The sequence below is a fragment of the Phyllobates terribilis genome, unplaced genomic scaffold (assembly GCF_046119375.1).
Source record: "Phyllobates terribilis strain yellow unplaced genomic scaffold, ASM4611937v1 Scaffold_3__8_contigs__length_932513732, whole genome shotgun sequence".
NCBI lineage: Eukaryota > Metazoa > Chordata > Amphibia > Anura > Dendrobatidae > Phyllobates > Phyllobates terribilis.
In genome coordinates this window covers 493,847,722-493,871,409 of record NW_027362763.1, presented here as the reverse complement: position 1 = coordinate 493,871,409, position 23,688 = coordinate 493,847,722, and positions in this window count along the sequence as shown.

Genomic DNA, 23,688 nt, shown 5'->3' with positions numbered 1-23,688 from the left:
AAATATCTGTAAAAGCACCAGCAGACAGAACTGGAATGGACCCTCTTGCTATGAGCACTGCAGTCTGCTATATACCCTGCCTTCCTGCCTAGCACTGATATGTCTGCAGCTGGATTAGTCCTCAGAAGGACTGTTAGTTGAGGTGGATATGTACAGAATCTTGTAGAATACCTACACTAAGTAATAAACAACCAAATCTCTCCCTAGCTCAACAGCACCTCTCCCTACACTGCCTGATTGCGTAGTAGACTGTGACGAGCACGGCGGCGCCAGGTCTGATATAGACCTGATGAGGTTGTGCGGATAGCCAATCACTGTAATGCCACAACCAATATGGCTGCGGCATTACAGTGTGTGGCAGACAATCCCTGCAGATTGATTGGCACTCTAAAGAGCACCAAACATGCAAGGAGGTGACCCAAGCATCTGCCCAAGCATCTCGGAAGTACTCGGAGAGCTACGAGCTTCTCGGATACTGAGATGCTCGGGCGAGTACCGAGTACTTGCTCTCCAATAGTATTCAAACAATCTATAGCATCTAAAGTATAATATATAACAGTAAATAATTTTAATTATGGACAGGACACGGATTATATAGTGCAACAAGAACTGTTGATGATTGATTATATACATCCAATTCAATCACCCAACTATGGTAGTTAACATGAATATAACATTCAGTTGTGCATGACGGCCTGTTACAAGAAATGATTCCATCTTCTTTGACGTTATCCCTGGAATATTGCGACTGGATGTTTAGATTATCTGTATTAGAACATGAGGATTGCTGGCCAAAATCAAGATGGGGGCTAAAAGATGACAAAAACATTGAATCATTCAGTTAACAAATCAAAAACAAACAGTTGTAATATAATAAAAAAAGCTAAAAAAGTGTTAAGAAAAGAAGAAATACAGTATATGCAAAAAAACGTAAAAAGATGAAAAATTAAAAAGACTGAGAATATCTCCAGGAAAGATGTGAAACTAAGTGTCTCATTCAATCCATGTATGGCCAAGGTACACAGAGATGATCCACCTAATTTAAAACTGGGTAAAGAACTTTTTTATAATAGCGCCTCTAATACTACAATGGATGTCATCTATTCCCTTGACTTTAAGTGATCAAGCAAAGGACATTGGTGTAGGCAAGACAGTGGTCACAAGGAAAATAACCCAAAACAGGACCTCTTGAACCAAAGGGATAAGACTGCAATATCCTTTCTTTAATCCACCAACAAGTTTACCCCCTCTCCTGAAATCTTAGTTTAAGATCTTTGTTTTGCGTTTCAAATCTATCCTCGGACAAGCAGATCCACCTTATCCTGAGAACAGGATATCCAACAGGGACAGGACAGCCCTGCCTCTTCTTCCCTCACAGGTGCAGACAGACAGAATGACACTTCGGTCACAGGTAGGCCCGATACTCTCGTCTACAACATTTCTTCACAGGCCCTCACCCCAACTGAGACAAGAATATTACAAAAGGGATTATCCTTTTGTCCCACCCCAGCCTTTGACCCTTTCACCTTAGATTTGGAACTGAGGCGTTTTTTTCGTAATCTTAGGCTTAAGGTCCATTTCTCTACAAATGAGGATTCTTCTAGTCATTCCTCTTCTGAACATCAGACAGAACAGTTGTCATTAAATGAATTAGGCCTCAGAATACCATCCAAATTCAATCCTCCAAAAGCTTACCATCCGGTGGAAACATACATCACATTGGTGAAAAGGGATATTGAACAACTGAAGACCAAGGTGTTATGAACTGCTACAAACACTAAGGAAAGATAGGAAAACTGTCCCTACAATAGGACTAAGCTGATTCCCTTCGATGCAACGGCGGACCAGTTCCTTGTGAACAGACCCGCCTAAGTCCTCGGCTAGTCTGAACGCAGACCTATAGATATAAGGGAGGGGTCCCTCCAAGAACTAAGGACTGGGATATAGTTGGACACCTCCTAGCAGAAATTGTAGCAGAGCAAAGACAAACAAACAAAAAGTACTAGTGGTCAAAAGACCAAGCAAACTACAGAGAAAGGTACAAGGCACCTGGCTAGCTTAAGAGTAAATGTAACACTGAAGTCCAGCAAGGGCAGAAAGGCGGAGCTGGATTATATAGGCAGAAAGTCATGTGACCAACAAAACAGAAAAAAACTAACAGGAGGGTTCTAACAGTACCCCCTCTTCTATGAGGATCCTCCGGATCCTCCAGGCCCAGGTCTATCAGGAAACCTCTTGTGAAACGCTCCAACAAGTCTAGGAGCAGAGACATCATCCGCCCCTACCCAGGAGTTATCCTTGGGACCGAAACCTTTCCAAGCGAAGAGATACTGCAATCTCCCTCTATGCCATCTAGAATTAAGAATGCGAGAAATTTCATATTCCCCGTCTTCCACCACCGGAGGAACAGAGACAGTGGCATCCCTATCAGAAAGATCAGCTTTTTTCAATAAGGAAACATGAAACACCGGATTAATCTTCCAGGAGGTAGGAACCTCCAACCTAACAGCAGATTGGTTAACTACCTGAAGCACCTTAAATGGCCCTACAAACTTCGGGCCCAATTTCTTAGAAGGAATCCTCAACCGCAGATTCTTAGAGGACAACCAAACCATGTCACCAACCGTAAACAAAACCTCTTGACGTTTCCTGTCAAAGTACCTCTTGGATTTTTTGTTAGCCTCTTGAAGGTTACAACGTACATCAGTCCAAACTCTCTCCAAATCACCGGAAAAATTCTCCTCCTCCAGCACAGCCGATACCAATTTAGAGAATGACCCAAACGACGGATGTCTCCCAGTACAACAAACAAAAGGAGAACACCCAGCAGAAGAGGATGTATGGTTGTTAAGAGAAAATTCAGCCAGTGGCAGAAACTCAGACAACCCCTCTTGATTGTCAGCCACAAAACAACGCAAAAACTGCTCAACATCCTGGTTCTTTCTCTCTGTCTGTCCATTAGACTCAGGATGATATCCAGATGAAAATGACAAATGAACTCCCAACCTGTCACAAAAGGCACGCCAAAAACGAGCCACGAACTGAGGTCCCCTATCGGAAACAATGTTGGTAGGAACGCCATGGAGCCTGACAATTTCCTTAACAAAAGCCTTAGCGAGTGTCTTAGCGCAGGGCAGTTTGATGAAGGGAACCAAGTGACACATCTTGCTAAAATGGTCCACGACCACCCAGATAACAGTGAAACCTTCAGAGGCAGGAAGGTCAGTAATAAAATCCATAGCAAGATGCGTCCAAGGTGCACTAGGAACCTCCAAAGGGCAAAGCAACCCCGCAGCAGGAGCATGTGAAGACTTAGATCTAGCGCACACAGTACATTGACGCACCCACTTAATGACTTCCTTCTGCCACCCAGGCCACCAAAGACTACGACCTACAAGTCTCTTAGTCTCTGAAATTCCTGGATGACCTGCCAACCGAGATTCATGACACTCCACAAACAAATCTCTCCTAAAGTTCCTAGGCACAAACAACCTCCCATGGGGAGTGTTAGATGGGGCATCCTCCTGGGCTTTCAGAATCCCATCTTCCAAAGCGGAGTCCAATGCTGCTATCACAACACCTTCCTGTAAAATGCTCCCCTCCTCCTCGGTACCAACCATGGGAGAAAAACTGCGAGATAAAGCATCAGCTTTTACATTCTTGGTAACCGGGATGTAAGTAACAGAAAAATTAAACCGCGAAAAAAAAAGTGCCCATCTAGCTTGACGGGCATTCAAGCGCTTGGCAGCATCAAGATAGATCAGATTCTTATGATCAGTGAAAACCTGAATGGGAAATTTAGCACCTTCCAAGAGATGACGCCAATGTTCAAATGCGAGTTTAATCGCCAGCAATTCCCGATTACCGACATCGCAATTAAGTTCGGTCTCAGAAAATTTTTTTGAAAAAACAGCACAGGGATGTTCTCCATCCTTTTTTTCCGGAGACAAAACAGCACTGACCCCCACCAAAGAAGCATCAACCTCGACCAAAAAAGGCTTGGTTTCATCAGGCTGCATAAGGATGGGGGCAGAACTGAACCTCTCCTTGAGATACACAAAAGCTTCAATGGCCTCAGTAGTCCACTGGACCGTATTCGCACCTTTCCTGGTGAGATCGGTGAGCGGCTTAACAATTATAGAAAAATTCTTAATGAATTTTCTGTAATAATTGGCGAAACCCAAAAATCTCTGTATCGATTTCAAACCAATAGGCCTAGTCTATTCCTGCACCGCCTGAACCTTCACCAGGTCCATCTCAAAGCCCTCGCTGGAGATAATGTAGCCGATAAAACTAATTCTCTGCACAGCGAACTCACATTTCTCCAGCTTAGCAAAAAGTGAATTGTCGCTTAACAACTGCAATACCTCACGTATGCTCTGCCAATGAGACTCCAGATCCGGCGAATAAATCAAAATGTCATCCAAATACACCACCACATTCTTACCAATCAACGGTCTTAGGATGTCATTAATAAGGTTCTGAAAAAACGCTGGTGCATTGGTAAGACCAAAAGGCATAACCAGATTCTCAAAATGACCCACCGGAGTGTTAAAAGCAGTTTTCCACTCATCACCCTCCTTCATACGTAACAAATTGTATGCCCCCCGGAGATCAATTTTAGAGAACCACTTGGCCCTCACTAACTGGTTGAACAAGTCAGGAATTAATGGCAGTGGGTAGGAATTGCATACTGTAATTTTATTAATTTCGCGAAAGTCCAGACATGGACGTAAACCGCCGTCCTTTTTTTTTACAAAAAAAAATCCAACAGCCACAGGTGACTTAGAAGGTCTAATGTGACCGGCAGCCAAGCTTGTCTGTATGTTTTCCTCCAAGGCCTTTCTCTCAGGGATAGTAAGATTAAATAAGCGACTCTTGGGAAGAGTAGCTCCAGGGACAAACTCAATAGTACAATCATAGTCCCTATGGGGAGGCAAAACTTGCGACTCCTCCTCAGAAAAAACCTTCCAAAAAATCCTGAGTAGGTACAGGTAATTCCCCTCTTTCCACAGCAGCAATGCGACCGTTACAACATTTATCATAACACTTAGGACTCCAAGACTTAATTTCATTGATAGACCAGTCCAGTACAGGATTGTGCAATTTTAACCAAGGTAACCCCAAAACCACTTGAGAAGGCAAATTATTTAATACCGCCAAATCCAAATTCTCTTGGTGAATACCATTAATGGTAAGGGGAAATTCAAAAACCTTGTGAGAAATACATTTCAAGGGAGAGCCATCAACAGAAACCACAGAAATAGGAGATGACAAAAGTTTGGATTCTAATTTAAATTTTTCCAAAAATCCCTCATCAATCACATTCAGTGTAGAACCACAATTCACAAATACCCGAAATTCAATCAACTCCTCCTGGAATGAGGTGCTTCCAGAAAGAAATACTCCTTTTGAGTTCAAACAAGCTATACGGGCGTAACTGACCTTTTTTTTTTCTTTGTTCAAACGAAGCACACAGTTCTTAATAAAGTGGTCAGATTTACCGCAATAAAAACATAATCCCTTAGCAAATCTGCGGTCTTTTTCCTGACAGTGGGGTGACATCGCCCCAATCTCCCTCAGTTCTCCACCTTCCGAGCAGACCCTCTGAAAACTAGGAGCTGCCATAGCAGTAGATTTCTTTTCATTAATCCTAGCACACAGTCTCCTGTCCACACGTATAGCTAATTGCATTGCCTCCTGCAAGGATCCAGGTTTTGGAAAGGCAATCAGCAGATTCTTAACCCTTTCACCTAGACCAGCAAGAAACAGACTTTTTAATGCCGAGTCATTCCATTCCACTTTGGCTGACCATCTTCTGAAGTATGTACAATAATTTTCCACATCACCTCATCCCTGCTTCAAACGTCTTAATTCAGTTTCAGCAGATGAGACTCGATCAGGATCATCATACATCAACCCCATAGCAGAAAAAAAATCTTCCACAGATCTAAAACACGGATCATTAGGTTGTAAAGAAAATTCCCATCCCTGTGGTTCTTTGCGCAAAAGTGACATTATAAACCCAATGCGCTGTGATTCATTCCCCGAGGATCTGGGTCTTAAACGAAAATATAATAAACAAGCGTTTTTAAAGGAAAAAAAATCTTGCTGTTTACCATAAAAAAATCTGGCAGTCCTACCTTTGGTTCGACAAAATGCGCTCCAGGACAGCTACTCACATGTTGCAGGAGCTTGGCCACCTCCAAAGACAGTCCCTGCAGGCGTTGAGCCAACTCCTGAACCGACACCATGCTGATATCTGGATTTCTTTCCTTAGAGTGTTTTTTTTTTTTTTGGGCTGGACTTACTGTTATGAACTGCTACAAGCACTAAGGAAAGATAGGAAAACTGTCCCTACAATAGGACTAAGCTGATTCCCTACGATGCAGCGGGGGACCTGTTGCTTGTGAACAGACCCGCCTAAGTCCTCGGCTAGTCTGAACGCAGACCTATAGATATAAGGGAGGGGTCCCTCCAAGAACTAAGGACTGGGATATAGTTGGACACCTCCTAGCAGAAATTGTAGCAGAGCAAAGACAAACAAACAAAAGGTACTAGTGGTCAAAAGACCAAGCAAACAACAGAGAAAGGTACAAGGCACCTGGCTAGCTTAAGAGTAAATGTAACACTGAAGTCCAGCAAGGCCAGAAGGGCGGAGCTGGATTATATAGGCAGAAAGTCATGTGACCAATAAAACAGAAAAAAACTAACAGGATGGTTCTAACACAAGGTCTCCAGTGGTATGTTTCCCCTCTGTATGAATCTCAGTGGGGAGGAGAAACAAGCTTTACATTCATTTACCACGAATGACCAAATCATCATTAAACCAGCGGATAAAAGGGGCGCGATAGTGGTTATGGATCGCTCATACTATATCAGAGAGATCGAAGGACAACTAAGTGATCCAGATGTATATACTAGGGTTCCGAATAATCCTACATCCCAGATTAGTCAGCTCATTCGTACTAAGATCGAATCACTATTCAACTTTCAAGTCATTGACCAAAAACTGTCAGATTATTTAATCAACAAACACCCTATAACTCCTGTCTTTTACACGCTCCCCAAGATCCACAAAAATTTACAATATCCGCCCAGACAACCGATTGTTGCATCGACTGATTCCTTACTCTCCCCATTGGCTAAAACAATTGAAAAAATCTTAACACCACTCTTACCCGCTATCCCATCATACATTAAGGACTCATCGGATTTTCTGTCGCATCTGCACCAACTTGACTCGATACCTCCTGGATCCATTCTGGTTACACTAGTTGTAAACAGTCTATATACATCCATTAACCATGACTTTGGACTGGAGTAGAGATGAGCGTTGTTCTACTCGAACTGTTCACCAATCTCAAATTCGAGCTGTTTTGGGCGGTGTTCGAGCCGGTCGGCGAACACGAACAATTTGAGAAAAATTCGGCTGTTCGAGGTTATGTTCGATAACTGTTCGTGCACCAAAATCATAACTGGATTTTTTCTCAGTAATGATGAAAATTAATGTTAATACGCAGTTTGAGTGTACAGCGGGGCGGGGGGAGGGGCAGGGGATGGATCTCTGCAGGAACAATGAAGATCTCCATTTTTTTTTCTCTTTCCCGCATTTGCAGTGGGGAGGTGCAATCTGTCAGCCTATCAGCAGCGCACACACGGAGCGAAGTGCTTTTTTTCACACAAGCAAGGGCATGTGTGATTGGCAGTGTATGTCACATGTCCTTGCCCTATAAGACCAAGCCATTTTCCCCGTCGCCACCATTTTCTCACTGCTGCAGCTGCGTGTTAGACGGCACCGCTGTTGCTGTGTGCGCTATACCTTGTTAATTTCAAGCCAATTTTCGCACAAATATACAGATAGCTTGGGAGTAGGGAATAGTTGTGATTGCAGTCCTTTTAAGGACTAGGTTACAGCATTTCCTACGACTTTTATCAGGCAGGTCTGTGCTCTTAAATAGATAGATTGTGGGAGTAAAGACTAATTGCAATTGGAGTCCTTTTCAGGACTAGGTTACATCAGTTCCTATCAGTTTTTGCCAGGCAGGTCTGTGCCAGTGCTGTGCAAGTTTTTTTCACAGCATTTGGCTGAATCTAGCAAAGCTAATCCTTTTTGGCCTATTGCAGAGTGTGTTAGTCAGTGGAGTAGCCTATCTGTGTTGCAAGATATACCACCTGTGTATAGAATACCAATTTTTTTACTGCACCTAGTGAAGTAAAATCTTTTGGGCATAGCATCATTCTATTAGTCCATCTATACTGACCTCCATCAGGTTGCAAATTGAATAAAAAAATTTTCTGCATCTAGCTCTGAAAAAATATTTGGGCTTCTAGCGGTGTGTGGGACTTGGTCTATTAGTCCATCTATACTGACCTCCATCAGGTTGCAAATTAAAAATAATTTTTTTCTGCATCTAACCCAGCCAATAGTTTTGGCCTAATACCACAGTTTGGCCACTCAGCTCTGCTCGGTTACCATCCATTGTTTTTTTGTGCAAACAACTCCAGAGTTGTGAATTATTTAACCACCAAAATGAGTGGAAAAAGGCCTGCTGCTGGTGGAAAGGGGAATAGGCGTGTTGGGAAGGGGAAAAAAGGTTGTGTCCGTGGGGTAGGTGCAGAAGAAAGACCATCTTCCAGCCAAACTAAAATGTCTACTTCTTTTAGCGGACAATGTGATAAGATCCCTTTCTTACGGCTACGCCAATCGCTACAAATTCCAGATGAGGCACAAAAACAGCAGGTGCTTCAACGGATATCAAGTGCTCCTTTAAGTGGGCTCTCCTCCACATCAACTTCAACATCACAAATACTCCAGTCCTCAAAGGTGTCACCCAAATCGCACTTGCTTCCTCACAGCTCCCAAATCTCCAGCTGCCCGTCTGAGTATGAGGTAGAACAGATGGTTGAGTCTGCAGAGCTGTTTACTCATACTATAGCCTGGGAATCAGAGGTCGACTCCAGTGCTTCTGTGAATCCAGACGAGGAAATGATCTGCACTGATGCCCAGAATCTTTATGAGTCGGATCCAGGACCAGACGCAGAAGGTTCTGACCATAATGGAGACCCTCATTCCCAAACTGTAACTCCTGTTGGTGGAGACAATGAGGAAGACGATGATAAGACTCAAATACCTGATTGGAGCGACAACTTTAGTTTTTTGTCAGGGCAGGAACAGGTTGGCTCTGAGGACGACGGGTGTGATAACGCACAGGGTGATGATGATGAGGTCGGAGATCCCACTTACTGTCAACCCACAGTCAGCCAAGAGATGAGGTCAGCAGAGGAGGTGGAGGAAGATGCTAGTGACGACGAGGTCAGGTTGCGCCTTCCTGGACAGAGACGTAGTACTGGAAGCACGTCAACAACTGCATCCTCAAACACAACTCTGCCTCTCACCACAAGTCGTGGTGGCTCTTCAGGTCGCATGGGTGCTAAGCCTTGCATAGCCTGGGCATTTTTTCAGATCGATAAAGATGACCCAACTCGTGTTATCTGTAACATTTGTCAGCAAAAGCTAAGTAGAGGCCAAAAAATACATAGTTTGAGTACTTCATGCATGAACCGGCACATGGACATGAAGCATAAGTTGCAGTGGGAAGCTCAGTGTGCTACAATGCGGTCTAGCCGGCCGGGCCAACCACCGTCTGCCATATCTTGTGCATCCGCGGCCTCTTCATCCTCTGTGACTGGGGGGACAGCAGTCACACCTGTTTTGGGGCGCAGACCTGCCACCTCTTTACCCGCAACAGCCAGCGTGATTGGCAGGTCATCATTTTCTTTGGAGGTGGTAACACCAGCTGGTCTTGAGCGCTGTCCGACATTGATAGCACCACCTTTGGATCAAGGCAACCTAACATGTCCGCCTGCATCTTCCTCACAGACCGGCAGTTTGCCGGGGACACCCTTATCAACCCCGTCTAAGCACAATAGCCAGCCCTCGGTCCCTCAGATGTGGACAAGTAAAAGACCATTTCCTCCTAGCCATGAGAAAGCTAAGAGGTTGAATTTCACCATCTGCAAGCTCTTGGCTACAGAAATGCTGCCTTTCCGCCTGGTGGACACAGAGGATTTTCGAGACCTTATGTCCGTCGCAGTGCCCCAGTACCAGATGCCCAGTCGGCACTACTTCTCAAAGAAAGGTGTGCCTGCGCTCCACCAGCATGTCGCACACAACATCACCGCTTCTTTGAGAAACTCTGTGTGTGACAGGGTGCATTTCACCACAGACACTTGGACGAGTAGGCATGGACAGGGGCGTTACATGTCGCTGACTGGGCACTGGGTAACTATGGTGACAGCAGGACAAGGGGCTGCTGTCCAAGTCTTGCCGTCCCCACGAGTTGTGCGTCAATCCTCTTTATGTCATTTTTCCTCCACTGCTTCTGCCTCCTCAACCTCCTCTCGGTCTTCCACCTGCACCCAAAGCCTGTCTGGTCATGCCACAAGCTTTCTAACTGCGCAGAAGGGATCCTGCACACCTCCTTACTATGCTGGCAGTAGGGCTCAACGTCATCAGGCGGTTTTTACATTGAAATGTCTGGGAAATGTGAGTCACACAGCTGAGGAGTTGTGGTCAGCTCTGGAGAACCAATTTCATGAATGGTTGTCTCCACTGGACCTGAAACCAGGGAAGGCCGTGTGCGACAATGCTGCAAACCTGGGTGCGGCCCTTCGCCGGGGCAATGTCACACACGTGCCTTGTATGGCTCACATGTTGAACCTGGTTGTCCAGCAATTTTTAGCCCACTATCCCAGACTAGATGGCCTTCTGCAGAGGGCACGGTCGCTGTGTGCTCACTTCCGCCGTTCGCATCCCGCAGCTCAGCGACTTACATCTCTACAGAAGTCGTTGGGCCTGCCACTTCACCGGCTAAAATGCGATGTGCCTACCCGGTGGAATTCAACTCTGCACATGTTGCAGCGACTGTGGCAGCACCGACAAGCCCTGGTGCAATACGTTCTGACGTATAGCCTGGGCCAACGAGATTCAGAGGTGGGGCAAATCACGCTGGAGGAGTGGTCTCAGATCAGGGACCTATGCACCCTTCTGCACAGTTTTGAAATGGCGACGAAGATGTTTAGTGCTGACGATGCCATTATCAGCATGACTATTCCGGTGATTTACATGCTGGAGCACATGTTAAACAGAATTCGGAGTCAGGTGGTGGCACAAGAGGAGGTGGAGGAAGTAGAGGAGGAGGAGTTGTATGCGGAAGGGCTAACATCTGCAAGGTCCAGACGGTCGGCAGCACCAAGGCGGCAGGCATGTGAGGGTTTGGGAGATGATTTTACCAGGGCGCATGGTAGCAGCCAAACTAGTGAGGAAGGTGCAGGAGCCCAGGAAGAAGTGGAGGACGAACTGATGGAAGACTCATCAGATGAGGGAGACCTTGATCACATTTCTGTTGTGCGAGGTTGGGGGGAGAGGACAGAGGAAGGAAGCATGATTGCTACCTCGCCACCAACACAACAGGGACTTGGTGCTCCTGGATGCGCAACACACATGAGTGCCTTCTTGCTGCACTACCTGCAACATGACCCTCGAATTGTGAGAATTAGAAATAATCCTGACTACTGGGTTGCCACACTGTTAGATCCCCGGTACCAAAGTAAATTTGCAGAAATTATTCCTGCCATAGAAAGGGATGCACGCATGCAGGAGTATCAGCAGAGACTGTTGCAGAATCTTACATGTGCTTTTCCACAAAATACCAGTGGTGCACGTAGTGAATCTCACAGTTCCAACTTGCCAACCGTGGGACCGTCAAGTGTTCAGCACTCAAACCGTAACAGAACCACAGTATCTGCTGGTAACATCAATTTTGCGGAATCATTTCACCACTTTTTTAGCCCATCCTTTGCAAGGCCACAGGAGACAAGAAGTCTGACACATAGTCAACGCCTAGAGACGATGGTACAGGAGTATCTCCAAGTAAACATTGAAGCCACGAATGTGTCACTGGACCCTTGCTCTTTTTGGGCTTCCAATCTGGATAAATAGCCGGAGCTAGCCACTTACGCCTTGGAGATCTTGTCATGCCCCGCAGCCAGCGTTCTGTCTGAACGTGTGTTCAGCGCTGCTGGTGGTGTGCTGACAGATAAGCGCACGCGGCTCTCCACTGATAATGTAGACAGACTCACGTTCATAAAGATGAACAAATCATGGATCCGAAACGACTTTTCTACCCCTGTGTCATCCTGGGGAGAGTAAAAGCTTGATGATTGGTTAAAATCACCCTACCAACCGCTTTAAGCTTTCAAATTACTAATCATGTTTATCTGTATCTTGACTGGAAAATAATTTGGGCTTTGTAGCAGTGTGCAGCACTGATCCTATTAGGCCATCTATAATAAGCTTCACCAGATTTAAAATTAAAAATAATTTTTAGCTGCATCTAGCCCGGAAAATAATTTTGGGGCTCCGAGATGCGCAAGACACATAAGTGCCTTCTTGCTGCACTACCTGCAGCATGACCCTCATATTGTCAGAATTCGAAGTAATCATGACTACTGGGTTGCCACACTCTTAGATCCCCCAAACTTTTCGATCAACCTTTTCATTTTAATAAAGACCAAAAAAATGGTCATTTTTGAAATTATAAGCATTAGCAGGTTGTTAGAAACTGAAATCAAACAGTTTTCAACTCAAAACTTTATTCTAGGTGATGTTACATTTTCACATAGGACCCCTTGTTCGAAAGGAGCTTCTGAACTCTCTCGTCCATTGAATTTGTCAGGTTTTGGATGGTTTCTGCTTCAATTGTTTTGCATGAGGACAGAATACCCTCCCAGAGCTGTTGCTTAGATGTGAACTGCCTCCCGCCATCATAGACACTCCTTTTAATGATGCTCCAAAGGTTCTGAATGGGGTAGAGGTCAGGGGAGCATGGGGGTCACACCATAAGTTTGTCCCCTTTTATGCCCATATCAGCCAGAGATGCAGATGTTTTATGTGCAGCATGAGATGGTGCATTATCATGCAGAAAAATGATCTTGCTGTGAAATACACGGTTCTTCTTCTTGAACCATGGCAGGAAGTGCTGTTTGAGAAAATCCACATACATTATGGAGTTCATCTTTAGCGCCTTCAGGGATCCTAAAGGGGCCGACAATCTCTCTCCCCATGATTCCAGCCCAAAACATTACTCCACCTCCTCCTTGTTGGCGCTGTAGCCGTGTTTGCGTGGGGTGTCCATAAACCAGCCATCCTCCACTCCATTCATCTGGACCATCGAGCGCTGCACGGCACTCATCCGTGAACAAAACAGTTTTGAAATCAGTCTTCATGTAATGTTTGGCCCACTGGAGCCGTTTCTGCTTGTGTGAAGTGGATAGAGGAGGTCGACAGGATGGCATATGCACAGCTGCAAACCTCTGAAGGACCCTGCATCTTGTTGTTCGGGGGACGTTGGAGGCACAAGCAGCTTCAAAAACTTGTCTGCTGCTATGACAAGGCTTTTTTGCCGCTGCTGTTTCAACCTGACGTAATTGCCTGTAGGAAAGAGTCCTCAATTTGCCCTTATCAGCACGCACACGTGTGTACTGTGAATCAGCTACATACTTCTTGATTGCCAAGACACTTCATCCTGATCATCGCACAATGTTGATTGTAGTCATGCCTTGACCTAAACACTCCACAATTTGTTGCTTCTCAGCAGCCGACACATCCTTTTTCTTTCCCATTTTGGCAGAAAATGTAGGCTGCTTAATAATGTGAGAGAGCCTTCTTAAGTAGTCTTGCCTTTCATTGGACACACCTGCCAAACTAATTAGCACAGGTGTCTGCAATTGCTTACAGTGATATAAAGAGCCCTGACACACATCACCATCAATGAGTTTAACTGACAAACAAACAAATTCTTCCCTTATCACTCCTAAACACTTTTTGCATAATAATTTGGAACGCGGTGTACATGTGCTTTTCCACAAAACACCAGTGGTTCACGTAGTGAATCTTACAGTTCTAACTTGCCAACCGTGGTCTGTATGGAATTGTTCAATAAAGGGCCCAAAATTAAGATAACATAGATGGGAGAGGTCTCTATGAATAGGAATTCCTAAGTATTTGATACCCTGTGAGGGCCAGGCAAAGGGAAAGTTGGACTGGATGGAATCCTATATGGATTTAGGGAGGGAGACATCGAGGGCCTCAGACTTCGCTGCATTGATTTTAAAATTTTACCATGTAACAAAGTGATCTATTTCAGCCATAACAGCAGAGATGGATATATGTGATTGAGTGATATATACTAGGACATCATCAGCAAATAGAGAGCACTTGTACTCGGTGCCTCCCACCTCAATCCACCTAATATTGGGGTTATGGCGAATTGATGAGAGCAGGTGCTCCGTCACTAGGATGTATAAGAGAGGGGACAGAGGACATCCCTGCCTTGTCCCATTGGTGATTGTGAAAGGTGATGAAAATGTTCTGACGCACCCCTTGGGCCTTGGGACACCCGGAGCCGGACCCTTTTTGGTGGATGCTGGTGGTTGTAGTCTTCGTGGCGGCGATCCGGTTCCGTGGCTCAGGGCGGTCAAACCAGTGGCGGAACTATTTATGTGGTTTTGATGTTTAAATGTCCGACTACGCCACCCGTGGATTGCGGTCAGAGTGAACCGCCGCTACAGGGCAGACCGCTAAGGCTGGTGTTGTGGGTGCAGCAGAGCGTAGCATAACTCCCCACGGGAGGAGTATAGCCTCAGGGCAGTGTATGCGGAGGATGGGGGTGATGGTGCAGGGCAGCAGCAGTAACGACACGGAGTCAGTGATGCAGTTCAGGGCCTTTACTCACAGTTCTTATTATCCAGACCACGTCTGCAGGTAACGGCTGCCCACGTCGTACTGTGCTCACCAGGTGAGGGGCTCAGACAACTCCCAGATAACTTTGGAGCGCTTCACAGGACCCCCTTTGTGTGTCCTTTGTCTGGCCTTTCTTACCAACACTTCTGTCCGGCTGCCTCGGGCCTCCTCTTGGTAAACTTGGCGCCAGTTTCCCTGACCCTATGTGGTGCCTTCCTAGCGGGTGGAGCAAGGGGCTGCGCCACATAAAATGTCAGAGCCTCCGGTTTCTAGCTGAGGGTCGTTTCCTGCCTCCACTAGTTCGGGGACCGGTCTCCCCCTTTGGCCTGACCCCTCCACGCAGGTGGATTCGGGCGTGCGGTGGCGACTCGCCCGTCCGCACCCCTGGGATCCCTTCATTCCTCGTTCCTGGAGCCTTCTCCGCTCCTCTTCCTTCCTTCTCCCTCTTGCAGGCCTGGGCCTCTGTTACTAGGCCCGCCTCCGGAGCAGAGCTCATGCAGAGCCCCTGCTCCCTGCCACTTCTGCTCAGACTTCTCTGCACTGAACTAAGATGGTGCCCACCTTTTATACTCCCTTCTCAATGCACCCAGGAACTGCTTCCTCCCTGCTCCTGCACTGCAGGGTTCCCCTTCCTCAGTGTTCCCTCCCCCCACTCCAGCCAGGGACAGGGACTGTCGTGCCCATCTCAGGGGCATATTGGTCGCCCTGCCCCACGGCAATGTGGTGTAATGCATGCAGATGTCGGGTCCTGATCCACACTCCATCCTTATCTGAGAGTGAGATATCACACCTCTGGGTGAGGTGCAATATGTCTGTAGCAACCGAGCCCTCGGTGCTACAGTTCCATTTATCTTCAGCCTAGGTGACGTATTGTGATACAGGGCCGTGATTTTGGCTATAAAAGGGTCCCCTAGACCCCTACCCCAAGCTTTTTAAGAGAATCATATATGGCGTGCCAGGAGACTCTATGGAATGCTTTCTCAGCATCCAACGAGAGTATCTACTTACAAATTTTTAACTGCATCTAGCCCAGGAAATACTTTGTGCCTAGTAGCAGTGTCTGCTAGTCAGCGGATTATCCCGGCTGTTAAGCAAGCTACACCACCTGTAGTTTGGACACTTAATTTTTTCAAAGGAAATGCTTCGGGACCACGGGATACTTAGTGAAGAGCATCAGGAGGCACCCCAAGGCATAGGGGCTGGGACTGGCACTAGGATGCCTTGCGGTGGACAGCCGAGCTCGATCCTTATAAAAGCTTTTTAACTGCAGCAGCTTTAGTGGACGCTACTGGAGCTGGAATTACGCGGCTGCTGGCATGAGACTTGCCCTCCAATAGATCCTTGTAAATGGATTTAAAGTGTATTCATTCAAATTAGAGGGACAATTTAAATTAAAAAGCTTAGAGCTGCCTCCACCACAGGGGGGCTCTCTCGACCCACCAGCGGACAGGCACCAGTATTGGGAGAGGGGGGCTGGCCGTCAGGGTTCACCGCGGCTCTGGCACAAACCCGGCGACACGGAGGTGGCACGGGCAGGAGCGGACTGGCCGTCTCGGCTTCTCACTTTTTGAATTTTAGAAGGGCATGACATGCCTATATCTGTGTCTCCCCCTCCTTTTACTCCTCCACCTCTTTTCTTTTCGCATGACTATATGTACTTGTCACTTTTCCATGTGTTAGTTGTGTCTTCTGAGCAGTTTGTCAGCTTTTGGACACCTTTGAAGGTGTTTTCTATGTGTTTCTATGTGTTTTTGTTTGCCTGCCATTGGTTTTAACGGTGTTCGAAGGTGTTCGACGAACAGTTCGACGAACAGTTCGGCGAACACACGGGTGTTCGACGAACCGAACCGAACTCGAACACTACGGGGGTGGCTCAACACTAGACTGGAGGCACTCACTTGGCTCTTGGAGAAATACAGTGGCTGTTCCCAATCCCGCAAAGATCTCTGTAGGGACCTGTCCGACATTATTCTGCACAACAATTTTTTTCTTTTTGGAGATAGATTTTACATACAAAAACGCGGGACAGCCATGGGGTCCAACATGGCACCCCCTTATGCTAATATCTTTATGGAGCACTTCGAAGAGAAATATGTAACACCAGACAGTGGCATATATCCGGGCATTAGATTTTGGAAATGCTACATAGACGACGTATTCATCATTTGGGACCAAGATGAGACACACTTGATTAAATTTTTCGAATACCTCAATGGGTGTATGCCAGGCATCTCTTTTACTCAAACACATGACAGATGCCAGATTAATTTCCTTGACATCATGGTCATCATGGATGACCAAGGACATCTATCCACTGACCTGTTTGTTAAATCCACGGATCAGAATGCTCTCCTGCATTACACTAGCTGTCACCCTAAATAAGTAAAAAAATCACTTCCAATTTCACAACATACCAGGGTCAACAGAATAGTGTCTGACTCATCCCTCAGAATTAGACGCCATGGAGAAATGGGACAGAAGTTCATCAACAGGGGTTACCCAACCTCTATCTCATTTCCGCCTCTTGAACGGAGACAACGCAAACCTACATCACACTGGATGATCTTTGTGAATACCTACCATCCATACCAAACATTGATTCAAGATATCCTAAAAGGTCACTGGTCAATATTAGGCAGATCCTACCCCGGTATACTAGATTTTCAACAACCAATGTTGATATGCAACAAAAGACCACGCAATTTGAGAGACAAATTAGTGAGGGCGGACATTGGCAGTCTGCAGACTAGTAGACGCCAGACCACTTTGGCGACACCTCGCATGGGTAATTTCCCATGCCTTGGGTGCCGCCAATGTTCCAAAATGACTAAGGGTAGTTTTTTTACCCTTCCAGCAACAGGCAAGAGTTTCCCCATCAGGGGTTATTTCACTTGCGAGTCCTCTTTTGTTGCTTACGTTATTAAATGTCCGTGCGGTCTCAGATATGTTGGAGAGACCACCCAGCATATCCGAGACCGCATCAGCAAACATAAATCTACCATCAGATGCAAATATAATTTATTGCCTATTCCTAATCACTTTTCTACACAAAATCATTCAGTTTCACAGCTTTTGGTTTCAAATTATTGATCATGTTCCGGTAAATAGGAGAGGGGGAAACAGAATAGAGAGACTCAAGGAGAGAGAAACCTATTGGATCTTTACCCTGAAAACACTTGAACCCCATAGTCTCAATAGAGAATACGAGATTCATGTCTAACTATTCTCCCTCTCACCGTACCATGACATAGATGCCCCACATTAGCTTTATTTTATTGTCCACCGTATATATGGGTGGGATGCCGTATACTAATGTTTATGCATTACCTCTTCCAACTTAAGCCATTCATAGTTTCCATGCTTTAACACTAATGGTATTTCCTTCCTTTTCAGACCCTCCATGTATAAATATGATCAGTTGCCCTCAGAATATTATTATTATCATCATATATCCTTTTTCACATTTATAAGTGTATCTTTTGATGTCATCTCATGTGTCATTGTACCTGTTTGTGCATATAATAAGCGTTATATTGTTGGTATATCATTCTTCTTCTCCCCCCCCCCCCCATTTTTTCTTCTTTTTCCTTTTTCCCTTTTTTTTCCCCCTTTATCTACCCTTATGGTTTTCTAAACAGGCCCCTTATAGGTCTTTTTTAATCTGTGCCCTCTATCAAATCTACAGAGATTAATATACACCAACCTTTTGCTCTTAGTATATGATCAGGTTACACCATTGATTGATTTCCTGGTTTAACTATGCAGTGAATTGCACAGCTTGCGTTCCACAATCACATTCAATCTGATAGTACGCATCCCGTGCATGCGTGGTGATGCATTCCACAAAACCGGAACTTGCTTTCCAAAGCACAGGAAACAGGAAGCATAGCGTGGGCTGACTATTTAAAGCCAGACTACCGAACAAACAGACACACTGCGGTCACCTCGTACAGGACACAGGTAGGATTCTCACACCTGGAGGGTGGTGCTCTTGAGGGGAACACGTTTTTCTGGACAATCATTTGTCGTCCTAAATTTGGTCTATTCGCAGATTGGCAGCACATTTCCCTCTACAATCCCTGGCAACAATACCAGAAATAAACTCCCCTCTTCTTGGTAACCTACATGATCCCCATTCATTTGGAACATAAAGTCATATTTAACGCCTTTTAGCTTTACATCTATTCTTACTCTTAATATGGATTTCATTCATTTCCATTTTTAATGACAGTTTGAGCTGCCAGACACTTATCTCGAGGATTATTTATCTTTTATGGTCTATATTCAACAAGTCCAGGGTATTTATGCCTTTTGATACAACTTTCTCCTTCCTTTTTTCCCCACATCCTCCCTTTCTTTTCTGTCTCTAGTTTTTTCATCATTTTACTGTCTTTATTTGAGATGCTATATGAAATTTATATTTCTGAGACATACGTCCCATGAGGTCATTGTTACTTTTCCTTAATGAAGGATATAGCACTTTTTTCAATATTGTCCTAATTATTTTCTGGGAAATCCTAGACACAATCACAATTTCTTTTCAGTTTTTTCAATATTATGGTGGATATAACACACCCTCAAGTGTCTAATTGCACATATGTTAATGTTTTTCCAGTCACTAAAATGTGAATGTAACCAGTACTAATACCAACATTTTTTGTTTTTTTGTTTACATGTTTTTGTATAACTGTATTTGAAGCCCCTGATGAAAACCCCGGAGGGGTTGAAACGTTGGGCGGGCGATTACTCACTGGAGAACCATTAAAGGAAATTTGATTTGAAATTGCAACTATTTGACTATCTACATTTCTTTTGAGCGCCGGAACCGTATTATTTTCTGCCCTGCTGATAGAAGCATTATGGGCAGATGACGCATGTAACAAGGAATTCAATAATGTACAGTAGATTTCCTAAATACCTAAGTCTGTATAGATTGAGCTTTACCAAGCAAAATGCTAATATCCAGAAAGTCAGTCTTTTTCACATAGGTGAGCCTGATGCTAAATGTATATATGCTAAGTTGATCCTTGAAGAGTTCAAGCTACCCTGCAGTGCCCTGCCAAAAAATGAGAAGATCGTCTATATATAGGGATAAGCAAAAGGGTAACAATGTTTTGAACTTTTGAATTTCGGGCTCCATATCTCACCATCCACTATTGGTTTGAACGTGAGACTACCATCATTTTATAGACAATCATCTTGGCTATCTCATACATAAATTTGACTTGAAACTTTTTAGCATATGATTAGTTATGCAGATTCTTGTCTTGTCACTGCATTGTTACTGTTTTGCTCCAAAAATCTAAATTTTTATTATTTTGTTAGTATTTTGTAAATCCACCTTTAGCTTTCATCACTGCCTGAATCCTTCTGGGTATGCTCTTGATCAGATTCAAACATGTCTCGACTGAAATATGATACCAGGTCTCTTTTACGCATTCCCAAAGTTGGTGCATACCGTTCGACTCACTTGCGTATGTATACAGCTTTTTCTTTAACTGTACCCACAAGTGTTCAAATTGGTTGAGGTCTAAGGACTGTGGGTGGGCCACTCCATCACGTCTGCTTCATTGTCATTGAACCATTTCTTCACCATTATCGATGTAGGCTTCTGGTCATTGTTCTGCTGGAATACTATGTCGTCCTTTTCATACTGATAGTACTCGAGTGTACTAAGTAACTTGTAGGTTACTCAAACAAAGCTCAGCATTGAGACCATCATCGATCCTAGTCAAGTATCCAATGCCTTTGGCTGTGAAACAACTCATTAGGCTTCCTCCACCGAACTTGACAGTTCTTTCAATTTCTCGATCCATTAGATCCTTTTTTTCTTGTTTCTTCCAGACCCATTGGCACCCATCAGAACCTAGTTTATTGACTTTCATCTCATTTCTCCAAATCACCCATTTCCAATCTTAATTCCACTTTTCTGCAAACTCGAGCATACACTTCTTGTGACAATATTCTGGTTGAGGTTTCTTCTTCTTTTTTCGAGCCACTATTCCAGACGTGTGTAGCATGCATCGCACGGTGCTTGGATGGACATCTGTGATCTCGGTATTATGAAGAAAATCAGCCACCCCCACTGCTGTGTTTGTTGTGCCAGAATTGATAGATCTTGTGAAGTGACGATTTGTTGACTCTGATATTTTGCCTGGACATCCACCTCTTGGCTTTTGAATGGATGGACGGATTTCATTTCATATTCTTCAACTGTCAGTGCACTCACATGATGCAGTTTGGCAATTTTCTTGGCCATGAGACTGCTATTGTTGAGCTGGATAATGCAGTTTCTCTTTTCTTGGGAAATCTTCTTCATGGCTGCTCCTTTATTCGAACCAGTGACCTTTCGCTTGGGAATCTACCCAATAATACACTGAGCTATTATGGTCTCAACCAAAGGATTTAGGTAAAAATTGATCAATTTGCATATTGGGTCATATAGACCCTCCATGTCAGAAACAATCAGACGTCCCAGTGGGTTGGCATCCTTATGGACTTTAGGAAGGAAGTACAGGGTGGGTAGTTTGGGAAGTTTCATCGTTAGTCCTTCAGGAACTTTTTTTATCAATGATGCCCTTGTTATAGGCTTTCATTAGTATCACTTGGAGCTGTTCCGATAAATTATAAGGATAGATTCTAAGCTTGCAAGCAGGGCCCTCACTCCTCTTGGTATGTGTTGAATTATGTGTTAATCTATAATGTCTGATATTGTCTGTACGTGTCCGCACTGAATTGTAAATTGCTATGCCTGACTCCAGCTAGAAGTACTTAGTTGTGGAACTGCACAGCACAACTCTGTCAAAAGTAAAGTGGCCCTGGCTGGGTAGACACATCCGTCTGTTACTGGACTCTATTGAGAGCGAATGTGCAGTACCTGGCCACAGCCACTATACCATTGACAGAGCTGTGCTGTGCAGCTCCACAACTGAGCACTACCAGCTGCTGCCAAGAACAGTTGATGAATGGGGGTGCCGGCTATCCCACCCTCACTAATTAGATATTTGTGAGCTATCAAGGCCATCAGTGTAAACGTCCCGAATAACCACTTTATCATGTATTGTGTTATAAAAACAGTATACACATTATTCACACAAGTGACCTTGCCCATAATTTAGTTTCTCAATGTAATTAAATGTTTCTTACCATTCACTGAAGACTGTTGATCACTATATTGTGTGAGATCGAGATGCCCTACAAATGACATGTGGCAAACTACTGTTAAATACTGTATATACATCACTTTTCTGTTACTGTAATTTCTGAATTACTCAGTGAAGGTCATAAAATAGAAGAATGAAATCTTGTAGATATATACAGTTGAAACCAGAAGTTTACATACACTATATAAAATGACACATATGCATGTTTTTCTAAATATCTGACATTACCATCATTTTTAATATTTGCCAAATGCCAGAATAATGAGAGAGAGAATGTTTTAAGGCAGGGGTCTCAAACACACGGCCCGCGGGCCGCATGCGGCCCCTGAGGCTGCTTTATGCGGCCCGCAGGCACAGACCCCTTGACGATCCCGACCTGGTCCAGGAGGAGCCGCCGCCAGCAGCGCTGAATTGCCACACAGACTGTTTCCCAGCACTGCATTTCCAATGCCAGCCGCTGGCCAATCAGAGGCCAGCAGCTGATATCTGCGTGTCGGCGCAGCGAGTATGACGTCATTGCCATATGCAGATGTCAGCTGCTGGCCTCTGATTGGCCAGCGGCTGGCATTGGAAATGCAGTGCTGGGAGACAGTCTCTGTGCAGCAATGCAGCGCTGCTGTCGGCGGCTCCTCCTGGACCAGGTCGGGATCGTCAAGGGGTCGGACTCTGTGGTGCCTGCGGGCCACATCTGCAGGAAAGGCCGCCGAGGGAACGGAGGACAGGTGAGAATCATCTTTTTTTTTTTCTATTTTATGTGTGTGAAGAACAACACAGGGGGCACATAGCCACAAGAGGGGACCTGGATGGGGCACATAGCCACAAGAGGGGACCTGGATGGGGCACATAGCCACAGGATGGGGACCTGGATGGGGCACATAGCCACAAGAGGGGACCTGGATGGGGCACATAACCACAAGATGGGGACCAGAGCCACAAGATGGAGACCTGGATGGGGCACATAGTCACAAGATGGGGACCTGGATGGGGCACAGAGCCACAAGATGGGGACCTGGATGGGGCACAGAGCCACAAGATGGGGACCAGAGCCACAACATGGGGACCTGGATGGGGCACATAGCCACAGGATGGGGACCTGGATGGGGCACATAGCCACAAGAGGGGACCAGGATGGGGCACATAGCCACAAGATGTGGACCTGGATGGGGCACATAGCCACAAGATGGGGACCTGGATGGGGCACAGAGCCACAAGATGGGGACCAGAGCCACAACATGGGGACCTGGATGGGGCACATAGCCACAAGATGGGGACCTGGATGGGGCACATAGCCACAGGATGGGGACCTGGATGGGGCACATAGCCACAAGAGGGGACCTGGATGGGGCACATAGCCACAAGATGGGGACCTGGATGGGGCACATAGCCACAAGATGGGGACCTGGATGGGGCACATAGCCACAAGATGGGGACCTGGATGGGGCACATAGCCACAGGATGGGGACCTGGATGGGGCACAGAGCCTCAAGATGTGGACCTGGATGGGCCACAGAGCCACAAGATGTGGACCTGGATGGGGCACATAGCCACAAGATGGGGACCTGGATGGGGCACAGAGCCACAAGATGGGGACCAGAGCCACAACATGGGGACCTGGATGGGGCACATAGCCACAAGATGGGGACCTGGATGGGGCACATAGCCACAGGATGGGGACCTGGATGGGGAACATAGCCACAAGATGGGGACCTGGATGGGGCA